The following is a 13,022-nucleotide window of genomic DNA, read 5'->3' on the forward strand; positions in this document are numbered from 1 at the left end:
GCTTTTTTTTTTTTTTTTTTTGGAAACCATGGTACATTTTTCAGGTTTCTTTTAGATGAACAGAAGGCACAACAGAACAGAACAGCGTTTATTTTAAATTATGAAAGTTTTTATGGTCACATTTGATCAGTTGCCGAATAATTTCATTAAGAAAAAATAAATAAATGTAATTTAAATTAAATAAAAAATAAACAAAATTAAAAAATTAAAATAAAAACTCCTTGTAACATATCCCTTATAAACACAATAATTTGCATTTCCAGTCAAGCTTTTTTCAAGCTTTCTCCTAATGTTCCTGCTATCTCTCTGTTTTTGAAGCCTAACAATTGTCTGTTTGACAATGTTTGATGTGGGTTCACAGCAACAGCTTCCAAATGCAAATGGCGCACTTAGAATCAACTCCAGACCTTTTACCTGCTTAATTGATGTAGAAATAACAAAGGAATAGCCCACATCTGTCCATGAAATGGCTTTTGAGTCAACCGTCCAATTTCTTATGGTCCCTTGAAAAAAGGGGGAGGTACATATTAAAGAGCTGTAATTTCTTAACCTCTTCTCCAATTGTGATGAGAATACTATCACCTACGTGTAGCTTCAGTAATTTCACTTTAATGGCAATGACTATATTCTTTTCATTGCCATTAAAGTGAAATAACTGGACATAGGAGCCCTAGAAAAATGTTAATTTTTCAGACGACACTTAGATGCTTTTGCATCTGAACTCTTCATATATATTGTGAGAGAAAATCATAGCCATTGGTTCAATACTGTTTCAGGGATCGTAATACAGATGAGAATGGTATTAGCATTCAGAATGGAACAGAACACTCTGCTTTTATTTTATTTCTTTCATTTCTAATAAAGCCAGGGCAGAGGGCAAGACTTTCGTTATGGTTTCTCAGTAACTTTACACTTGACAGGTTATACATATGTGAAATTAATCAAATCAGATCTTCATAAATCAAATGTTGTGGCGGGAAGCAATTCCTCTGTGACAAAAAACTCCAGTATGTCATCTGCAGATGATTACAGACGACAAAATTCAGTACATGGAAATAAATGACTTTTGATTCGATTAACTTTCTGAGTCATATTACAGCACAGTGTTACGTATATTATAAACCAAGAAAAGGTTCAATTTCAGGCTGTAAAGAAACAGCTTTGCCTCTAAGCTTTGCATTCTCTATACAAACAAGAAAAAATACTGTAAATGTGAATGTGACTGTAAAATAAATACAATATTTATTAAAAACTGTTAACAGGTTGTTATAATGTGAAACAGTTGCTAAGCTATACAAACAGTCACTGCATACACAAGTTCTGACACGTCTAGTGTATGTTGTGCATTAAGTGCTCAGTGAGATCCGTTTTGAATTATTCCTTCACTCTGCCATTCCAGACCGAACGTCAATCCAGATTTACCCTGTAGATCAATATCACTTTGAAATGAAACCGTGTTTCTACAAACATGCATGAGGCTAGAGGCTCAGTTCATCATTCACAGATTCTCAGACTCAATACATGTCCTTAAACCAATACACATCCTTATTTGGACTTATTAACCAAAATGAAATAGGAATTTGTTTACGATGTTTCCAAAATGCTGAAACATATTTGGCCTGTAAGCGTCATCCTCCTCTGACCCAGTCGATCATTTTTGTCCTCTGAATTTCTCAGATTATACATGCAAGTTTTTAGTGGATATTAAGAGAAATGCCAAATGCTTGGAAACATATTTCTATATACAATATTCATATAAAATATGAGAAATGAAACTTTGACAAGTCTCTCATTATTGCATCTTCTGCATTACAGTTGACCCCCAAAATAATGTTAACATAAAGCATGAAATAGCATATGTCATGCCCATTTTTGTATTTACACAAATTGTGTGAAAAATCTGGAAATTTAATTGTTAAAATAAACATCTATTTAATAAACGCTATGTAAAAAAAAATTCTGTGCAAAACCTACAATCTGATTTGTTTATTAAAAACATGCCTTTAATGTATTTCCTTTCATAACAAAGTCCATAATCAAATCCAAAAATCTACAGATAAAACAATCAATGACATAATGGTTTTTATGGATTTCAGGAGGTGTGGAGGGGTTTTGGTTTTGATTTGGTTTTGGGTGGGCATACAAGCTAATTTAAAATTAAAATGGGCGTTTGCTAAAACATTGTTTTAATAAGATTCATCTTTTTGAATTATTTGAACATGTACTTTGAATTTCACTTTGAATATTTTAAGTTTCATGTGAGATGGAGCAAAACAGCATGACAATCTATTAGGAAGGAAGAATAATGACTTACACTTTCATCCCTGTTATATTCTTTCCATTAACTGTGTTTCAAGTTGGACACATATCAAAGAATGAACAATCTGGATTGTGGTGTCAATGACAGTGATGATTTTTGTTGGCACTCTACACGTTTCCAAACAATGAGACTGATCTCTGATTCATTTACTAAATCTGTTTTCAATTTATTTGAAGGGAGTTAACAGTTTTAGTGAATGAGATAATGCACGTGTTCAAAAAATATCATTTCAGCCAAAACTGAGTAATAAATCATATTGTTCACTGTGGAATTTTAATTACAATAGCATTATTCGTGTTTTATTCAGATGATAGATTTCTCAACCACTTTTTTAGAGGAAAGACCCATATGGTTTAGCAAATTTAATACTCAGCACCAAAGAAAATTTCATATATATTGTAAATAAATATGCATCATAAAAAATATTCCATTAATCTGCACCTCATAACCTAAATGAAGCTATGAAGCAAAAGAAGCCTGTCTGAACAAAACCAAGAGTTTATGAGACACATTTATAGGTGATTTTTGCCTTGAGTGTGTTACTAATAGAGTGGCGTAAATTTTTCCCACTGAGGGAGACTTACTCGCATATCCGCTTTTCCAAATCTACTTTGAGCTTACTATTCTGCCCACAAAGAAATAGTTTCATAAAGGCTTTAAGGTGAAGCCATATTCCTGAAGAAGCTGACAGCCTAATCCCAGATTTTTAGGAGTGCTGAGATGAAAGTCCTAAGATCAAGTCATATCTTTGTGCATTAAGGTTAATTGTGAGGTTCCCTATATTCTGTTTATAGCTGTATTGTTCTGGTAGTGGTTACCAGGCAAACTGGAATCTGGTTTGTCAGTCCATAAGCAGAAGATCAGATCAAAGAAGAGTCGTGGAAGGAAGCCAGATACGGTTGCAGTCCTGCTCTCTCTCCCTTTGTCATGATCTTAAGAAATTTTTTTTTGTTTTTTTTACTTTCCTCACACACAATCCCACAGTCCCAGGACGTCACTTCCTGTTTGTTGCTGCCGTGTGTTTTGAGTTTGAGCTCCGTCAAGTTAAAAAAAAAAGGAAATCCAGAAAATAAGAGATACTGGAATTTCCAACACACCGTTTACTCCAAACTTTCCCATAAAGATATTTAGAAAGAGACTGTCTGGATGAACTGAGATACAGGTATAAAGAGCCAAGGAACTGTCACCTCAAAAGTATTTACCTTTCAATTTTTAGTGGAATGTGGTGAGACTTTTCAGAGAAGGGATGACAGAAATTAGGATTGCAAAAAATACTGAATTTTCAGAAACTATAAAATTTTATTTCACCATTTCAATAAAGACCTTTAATAAATTTAATAAATACCTCAAATGTCATTCCTGTCTGATGGAAAGTGAAACTAGTTTCAAAGTCGTCGGATTACTGTTTTTTTCCACACTAATTGTCATTTCCAGTCAAAACACATTACACACTGCAGGATTTGGAGTCACAGACAGGTCTAGCTGTCACGGAATGCTCCAAAACAAGAAGATCAAAATGCAGCATTTATTGAAGAGTCTAAAAACAAAGAGTAATCCACATCAGGGCAAAAACAGAGCAACAGAAAACATGTGACAGTAAACAATAAACCAGCAACCAAAGACAAAGAAAACCGGTGTTACGGCCCATTTTTTACTAGGGTGCGAGACGAAAGAGTGATGGTAACGGGATTCCGACCACAGCCAACGGATAACCAAAGACAAATAACAGTTTTAAATAATTTATTAAATAAGAGTGAAATTAATGAAAGGAGCTTTAGCTTCGGAGAGGCCCAAGGCCAAAATAATAAACAAAACCACTAATAAAATAAAGAAAAGATTTAGATGGCCTAATTATAAAGAAAAGAAAAGTACAAATGAACTTCCCTAACTCCCTAAACAAAAACACATCGCAAAATTAGGTCAAAGTAAATGGCAGACCCCTCCTACGCTCCCAGAACTTTCTCAGAATATACAGAATAAATCACATGTAGGAAGAACCATGAACAGCAACCACAACGCGGTTGGTGATCTGTTGACGGAGACGGAATCCGGAGCTCCTAACGCCACGGAAGCAAACGCCAAAGTGAGCTCCCCTGGGTTGGTAGCACCGCCCTTTTTAAAGTCATCTGCTTCAGGATCCGCCAATCACGTTCCTTGATGAACAGCCAATACCTGCACACATGCACCAGTACACAAAACAACACCCACAAAAATAACAATGCCGGGTATCGTAACATTTATCAATTTTTCTGTATTCCTTTATTGCATTTAAATGTTCAGTTATTTTTGTTAGAAGAAAAGTTATTAAACCGGTTATACTGTATTATGAGAGCACTTTTTTAAAACTAAATTTCAATATCGTGATAATACCGTATACCGTGATAAAAGCATGAACAATTAATCGCAACATGAAAATTTGATACCGGCATATCCCTAATGCTCACTCACACAGGTCCGGCCCGGCGCATTACCCAAGATTAAAATCCTGAATAAACAAGGACCAACGCATAAGTCGTTGATTTGCGTTGCGCACTCGTGACAGAAAAATCAGCGGGTTGTGATCGGTAAAAACGAGTACAGGGATAGAACTCGATCCCACATAAACTTCAAAATGTTTGTAAATAATATGTCCACATGTTCTCTCCAAGTAGACGAGAACACCACAATATCGTCCAAGTAAGCCTTACAATTGGCAACATCGCCTAATATGGTGTTCATTAGACGTTGAAAAGTTGCTGGAGCGTTCCGAAGTCCGAAAGCCATCACTGTATAATTAAGGAAGTTATTGGGAGTGACAAATGCAGAGATCTCGGCTGCTCGTTCTGTTAAGGGAACTTGCCAGTAACCCTTTAAAAGGTCTAATTTCGTTACGAACTGAGCCGAACCCACATTGTCTACACAGTCCTCCATTAAAGGCAGAGGAAACGAGTCAGGCTTGGTAATTGCATTTACCTTACGGTAGTCTGTTCAGAACCGATGAGATCCATCCGGCTTCGGGACGAGCAGACAAGGCGAACTCCAAGCACTCGAGCTAGGAACAGCCAATCCATTTTCCATCAAGTATTTCACTTCAAACTCGATTATTTTTCGTTTAGATGGATTCACTCGATATGCATGTTGTTTTATAGGTAGATGTTCATTCACTTCAATATCATGTTTGGTTGCATTTGTTTGAGTCGGAACATCAGAAAACAACCCACGAAAAGACTTAATTAAATTCACAATGTCAGCTCTCTGGTCTTCAGTTAAATGCAGTAAATGAGAATTGAGATCTGACAAGATTTTAGAGTTATTCAATCGGACACCCGATGTAGGCATACTTCGCAGGCACAGACCATCGTCATTCGTACTGGGTGACGATGCTGTAGCACTAGAGGCAACTGGGACAATAGAGCTTTTTGACTCTTCTCCCTTACTACGTGCAACATACCATTTGAGCATATTAATATGGCACACCCGAGTCTTTCTCTGCCGATCAGGGGTACCAATAATATAGTCAGTGTCACTGAGTTTCCGATCCACAACGTAAGGTCCTGAAAACTTTGCCTGCAGAGCAAAGCCAGGGAGTGGTAACAAAATAAAAATTTGATCTCCCTTCTCAAATGAACGAGCAACTGCATCCTTATCAAAGCATTTCTTCATTTTCATTTGAGCAGTTGATAGAGCTGACTGAGCCAAATCACGAGCTTTATAAAGTCGTTCTCGAAACGAGCTAATGTAATCCAATAAATTACAATTGGACTTCACGTCAGACAGCCAATTCTCTTTTAGGAGTTTAAGTGGTCCCCGCACCGTGTGCCCAAAAACCAACTCCGCGGGAATAAACCCCAAAGACTCCTGAACAGTTTCTCGGAGGGCAAATAAAATCAAAGGCAACCCATCGTCCCATTCCTTTTCAGACTCAGTGCAATAAGTCTTCAACATGGATTTCAACGTTTGATGGAATCTTTCCAGGCCTCGCTGGGATTCAGGATGGTAAGCACTTGAAACAACGTGCTGAATATGCAATTGAGATAAAATCTGATTTAACAAACGGGACATAAAATTTGTTCCCTGATCCGTTTGGACGACCCTTGGGAGTCCAAAAGTAGAAAAGAAAAGTGTGAGGGCTTTCACAATAGCCTTAGCTCTAAGTGAACGAAGTGGTATTGCCTCAGGGTAGCGAGTTGCTGTGCACATAAGCGTAAGCAGATAAGTATGGCCTGATTTCGTTTTCGGTAAGGGTCCTACACAATCTAAAATAACGCGTTCAAACGGCTCACCGATAACGGGGATCGGTTTAAGAGGTGCGGGGGGGATGATTTGATTAGGCTTCCCAACCATTTGGCATGTATGGCAAGAACGGCAATACTTCGTAACATCAGATTTAATTCCAAAAGAAATTACGCATTACACGATAAAGTGTTTTAGTGATGCCCATATGACCAGCAACATTATCATGCGCAACACTCAGCACTTGTTCACGAAACCTCTTAGGGACTACCACCTGATAAAGCGTGTCGCAGCCTGAATTATCTGATGTCGAAGGTGTCCATTTTCGCATTAAAATTCTGTCTTCATAAAAATAACCAATTGGTTTACTCACAACATCCTCTTTTATGACCGCAGAATCTCGGCAACACGCTAGCGACGAATCTTGTTTTTGCTCGTTAGCAAACGTCGCACGATCAATAGACAGTAACAGATCAGCAGAATCAGCGTCAGCACCACTGACAGGGAACAGCGACATAGACACGGACACCTCAGGCTGCAGCGAAACAGGGTCAGAATCATCTTTATCCACAAAGAAACTGTTGGAAAGATCAACGACATCGGGAAATTTTCGTGACTGGGCTCGAGTAATCACACATGCAGGGAACACAGTTAAATCTTCTGCATCTTCTTTACTTAAAGCAGAAAATTCTACACTAAATGGATTCTCAATGACTTCAGGAAGAGGAAGTACTTTTCCACCTGCCAAATCATTTCCAACAATCATTGTAACTCCCTTCACAGGTAACTGCGTTCGTACAGCCACTTTTACGAAACTAGTTATCAAATCGGAACGAATATGCAACTTATGCAAGGGAGCCTTCAAACTCCCATCTCAATTCCCTGCACTAAAACATCTGAGCCACAGTACGTTTCCTTTGAGAATGGCAAAGCACTTTCTAAAATAAAGGACTGAGCAGTTCCTGTATCACGCAGCCAGGTAACAGGGACTTGATCCTTCTCTAAACCAGTTATCGAAATCATACCTTGAGCAATAAAAGGTTCAAAAACAGAATCAATTTCGTACGATTCGGTACCAACCGTTCGAACAAAGCCAACACTTTTCTTTTGTTTAAGCTTATTTTTCTTTTTCAAAACGGGACATACGGCAATCAAATGACCAGTCTCGTGGCAATAAAAACATTCACGAACGTCAGGTGATCCTGACAATTTCACTAATTTAGTTGATTTAGGTTTGTCCGAATTCGCAGAATAGAGTAGGCCTAATTCTCGCAGAGCAGGTACTACAAACACATTTTTGTGCGTTAATACAAATTCATCAGCACACACTGCGGACTCGGCAACAGTGGAAATCTTTTTCTCATTTAAGTACACCACTATTTTATCTGGCAACGAATTCTTGAAATCCTCAACTAAAACGAGTTCACGAAGCTGCTCAAAATTAGTCGTTTTGCTGGACTGGCACCACTTATCAAAGAGAACACCCTTTTCACGAGCATACTCAACGAATGTTTGATTGGCAGTTTTCACATATGAACGAAATTTCTGACGATAAGCCTCGGGGACAAGCTCGTAGGCTCTCAACACAGCAGACTTAATCTTATCATAATCTAAACTGTCATTAATAGACAGCGTCGAACAAACTTCCTGAGCCTTTCCTGTTAAACGACATTGCAACAAAAGAGGCCACACTTCTTTTGGCCAAAGCAAAGCTGCAGCAACACAGCAGACTTAATCTTATCATAATCTAAACTGTCATTAATAGACAGCGTCGAACAAACTTCCTGAGCCTTTCCTGTTAAACGACATTGCAACAAAAGAGGCCACACTTCTTTTGGCCAACGCAAAGCTGCAGCAATGCGCTCAAAAGCGCCAAAATATGAATCCACCTCGGCCTCCCTAAATGGTGGGACGAGGTTAATTTGTTTACAAACATCAAAATCTGAAGAATTTGCAGAAGGCCTAGACAATGAGGAATCAGAGGTGTGATGCAAAACCTGACCAACGGGGACAACAGCAGGTGCAGTCTTAAACTCACCAGGTGGCTTGCGAGGCCAGAGGGCCAGGGCAGAGCCGGCAAGGCAGGAGGCCAAGGCGAGGCCAGCAGAGCAGGAGGCCAGGTCGGGGCCGGCAGAGCAGGAGGCCAGGGTGGGGGCCGGCAGAGCACGAGGCCAGGGAGGGGGAGGGATGGCGGGCCAGGTCCAGGCCCAAGGCGGGGCCGGCAGAGCAGGAGGCCAAGGCGGGGCCGGCAGAGCAGGAGGCCAAGGCGGGGCCGGCAGAGCAGGAGGCCAGGGCGGGGCCCGCAGAGCAGAAGGCCTTTGTCCGGCCGAACAACAACCCTGGCAGGCGACCAGGGCAGAGCCAGGAGCTTGGCAGACAGCAAAGGCGGAGCTGACGACCACCTCAGCGGAGCTGACAAGGCCGATGAAGCCCCTAGCAGCTCAAGCAGGACTGCAAAGAAGAGCACAGAAAGGTTAGTAACAGCCTTGATGGATGAAACAGGACAGGCAGACAGTTCAGCAACTGTCTCCTTGACCGAAACTGGGCAGGCAACAGTCACCAACAGTCTCCTTGGCCATGACAAGGCAGACTGAGAGTTCAGGAGTGGACACCACCACCCAGAGGGGAGCTGAAACGGACACCGCCGCCTCGAGAGGCTCCACAGCAGAAACCGCCACCTCGGGAGGAACTAGAGCAGACTCGGTAGTGGACTCTTGGACTGGAACGAGCTCAGGAGTGAACTCATAAACTTGAGTAAGCTCTGGAGTGGATTCGTAGACTGAAACGAACTCTGGAATGAATTCGTAGACTTGAGTGAGTTCTGGAGTGAACTCATAGACTTGAGTGGGCTCTGGAGTGAACTCTGGAGTGGACTCTGAAGACTCCTGGACTGGAGCTGGTTCATGAGTGGACTCTGAGGACTCCCGAACTGGAGCGGGCTCTGGAGTGGACTCTGAGGACTCCTGAACTGGAGCGGGCTTTGGAGTGGATTCTGAAGGCTCCTGAACTGCTGCGGGTTCATGAGTGGACTCTGAATGCTCCCATTCACGCAGAACAGCACAGAGGCCAAAGGCAAAGACGGCCTTCTTGATTATGGCAGCAGCAGGGAAATTGGGCGGTTCTGTGGCGACCTCTGAGACCACCAGAGTCGGGTCCTCCAGGACCACCAGACTCGGGACCACCAGAGTCAGGGCCACCAGACTCGGGTCCTCCAGGACCACCTGACTTGGGACCACCAGAGTCAGGTCCTCCAGGACCACCGGATTTGGGTCAGACTCATAGACTGGAGTGGGTTCTGGCGCAGATTCAAGGACTGGAGCGGGCTCCGGGAGAACTGGAGTGGACCTTGCAGCCCTCCTCCTTCTCGACCTTCGCTTGCGAGACTGAGACAGTGAAGATTCACTATCCACTGAAGCGGGCACGGACATCTCCGGAGGCACTGCAATGGACTCAATGACATTACTAAATTGCGGTAACAGAGATAATCAATGAAACTCCAAAAGTCGAGAGTCTTAAGCCCCTCCATCTCCCGAGGAGGCAAGGGGTTGTCTAAGCAATCATTACAAATCTTGGTGCGCTCGGACCCACAAAGTTCTAGTCCTACCACCAAAGTCCAGAAGGTCTGAGCAAAACCTCCTACTTCCATCCCCTGTTGGCGAAGATCTGCCAAGATCCGGAGCCGAGCTTCCGCTCCTTCTTCGAAGCTGGAGGAAGAATACGAATGCCCATGATCCACAATCCAATAAGCCCAGACTAGTTCTTGGATCTGTTGATGGCTGGTTTATTCTGTCACGGAATGCTCCAAAACAAGAAGATCCAAATGCAGCATTTATTGAAGAGCCCAAAAACAAACAGCGTAATCCACATCAGGGCAAAAATAGAGCAACAGAAAACATTTAACAGTAAACAATAAACCAGCAACCAAAGACAAAGAAAACCGGGCTTATATGTGGATGAGTTAACAAGGTAAATGAGACACAGCTGAATGTAATGAGACTTGATAGTCAAAGCAAAGGGTGATGGGAACTGAAGTCCAGAGAAACAAACAAAACTTAAGAAGCATGCCCTCTGGTGGCTATACATGGGCACACCAGCTAGACACTGTGACACTAGCTATTTAAACTGCTAAATACTGCATCGCTCTCAGGCATTTGCAACTCTTTAACTTCTCTTAGATCTCATCTTAAAAAAGCGACAATCATTCACTCATACGAGCATCGATTTGCCCCAGATTTCAGGCATTTGTCTGCGATCTCCATTAACTGTCGGTAAGAGTCAGAGCTAAATTTGTGTAGTGCATATAAGCATTGATCTGTCATAACCAACCACTCGTTATGAATGACACCATTCTGCCTGTGTGTTCACAAAATATTTTGAATTCAGATTTTGTCTCTTTTTGCTCCGCCAGTGAAAATAATTCCAAGTCACAGTGGAATGAACCGTGTAATGCGGTTTCATTTTTGAAAGAATCAGGGTACACACAACAGCGATGTATTAAAAAACAGAAACATTTTTTCGATTACACTTTATTTTAAGGTGTCCTTGTGAAAGTGTAATTATACATTTAAGTACTGAGTAATATTAATTAACTACATGTCCTTACTATATGGTTAGGGTTAAGATTAGGGTTTGGCTTATGGTTACTTTCATATAATTATGCATAATTTATTATTATTACAATAGTAAGTACATATAACGTGTAACAAGGACACCTTAAAATAAAGTGTTACCCATTTTTCCTTTCAGTTTTTAAAAAGTTTTGCATACAGACAACAACATTTTCAAAACGATCCCCACAGATCTGTGAAAATGACTAAAAACGCTGTAATACGCTGAGAATAGTAAAGCCATCTGCCATTGTTTGTTAGCTGCTATGCTCATGTTATGAAGTATAAAATATTAACTGTCTGCATTTGCTTAAACAAACACCCTGGAGAGATTGATAGTGATATAGCGTGAGATTGCACAACAGTTTTGGCTACACTTAAGGATGAATGGGATATTTACTGTAATATTTAATGTTTCCCAGGATCCTATCAGAGCTTTCAGAGTCATGAGACACAAAGTGCTGACTGCTGCTCTTCTGTTTATTTAAAATGCCCACAGTGTTTTAGTTTATGAAGCCTGCATGCTCCGGCAATGCAACTTTAAAAATGATGCAGCCTGTCTGAATTAATCATCAGCCTGTTTTCCACCTGAAAACTTTTAATGCTTAAGATAAAAATGTGTTTGATTAACATATACTCACTACAAATTCCTCAGGGATCAATCATAACCACTCAAAATGTGCGCGTGCTTTGCTAAGAGCAGTCTGGTAACAACAGTCATCTGAAAGGCAGTGCTTAGAGTATGACAAGATGAAATTCCAGCCACGAGTCTGTCGGGTTTGAACAGACAGGCCTACAGCAAAAGACAACATGAAATCAGCACCTGAAAGTGACTCAGACTATAGACACATATGATCTAAACAGATGTGCTTCAACAGATGTTTTTGAACTATAATGCAAAGGGGAAAATCATATAACAATACATACATAAAACTTTGTTACATTTAATGTTATGTTTGTTACATTTTGTTTCATTTAACAGAACTAAAGATATGACTGAGGGACATATTTAATTTCATAATTACTTCTGTTGTCTTTGAAATATCATTAAGTGTATGGTTAAATGTACTGGCAATCATTTATGGTAAACTAAAATATAATGTCATTTTTGTTGTCGTGTATTTGAATATATTTGTAATTACATATTTGTAACAATGAAGTTGCAGTTTAGTACATTTCAAAATATTAACTTTAAATGTAATATCAAATAACATACTAATTAAAATTATAATCAAGAACTTAACATGTGCTTTAGTATGTTAGTGACCAAATTAAAATAAGTGTACTTCTTTAAACACAATAAAAGTTTAAAAGTTTAAAGATGAAAAGTTTAAACATTATTTCAAAGTGCACTTTTTACTAAGCATGTTAAGAAACATATTTATGAAAGTGAACTCTCTTTAAGTGCACTTAAGTGGCCTTTTATTTCATAAACACCATACTACCTGCAAGTACAATTTTTTAAATATACTTTCCAAATTTTAAGCACTCTGTTCACAAGGGATGTTGAATGAATATACATATATAATATATACATTACATATATGTCCTGTTTCTGATACACTTTAGCACACAAAAATAGAAGGTTTATGTCGGAAGTAATTTCCTACTTTTGTATCTGAAGGTGACATCAACATGGACAAGAGAATATGATACCAATACTCTCAGGAGATTTGTAACACATGTAAGTGTTTGGGATGGACTTATAACACATGCCATTAAGTAAGAATTATATTTGTTTCCTTTAGAAAAGTGCTGTGTAGTTATTTCTCATGGCTCCAGGCTACTTTTCAAATATTCATAATGCATACTGATGGACAGCAACAATTAACGTCCTAGGCAATTCAAATATATATATATATATATATATATATATATATATA

The sequence above is a fragment of the Sinocyclocheilus anshuiensis genome, unplaced genomic scaffold (genome assembly GCF_001515605.1).
Source record: "Sinocyclocheilus anshuiensis isolate Anshui unplaced genomic scaffold, SAMN03320099.WGS_v1.1 scaffold513, whole genome shotgun sequence".
Lineage (NCBI taxonomy): Eukaryota > Metazoa > Chordata > Actinopteri > Cypriniformes > Cyprinidae > Sinocyclocheilus > Sinocyclocheilus anshuiensis.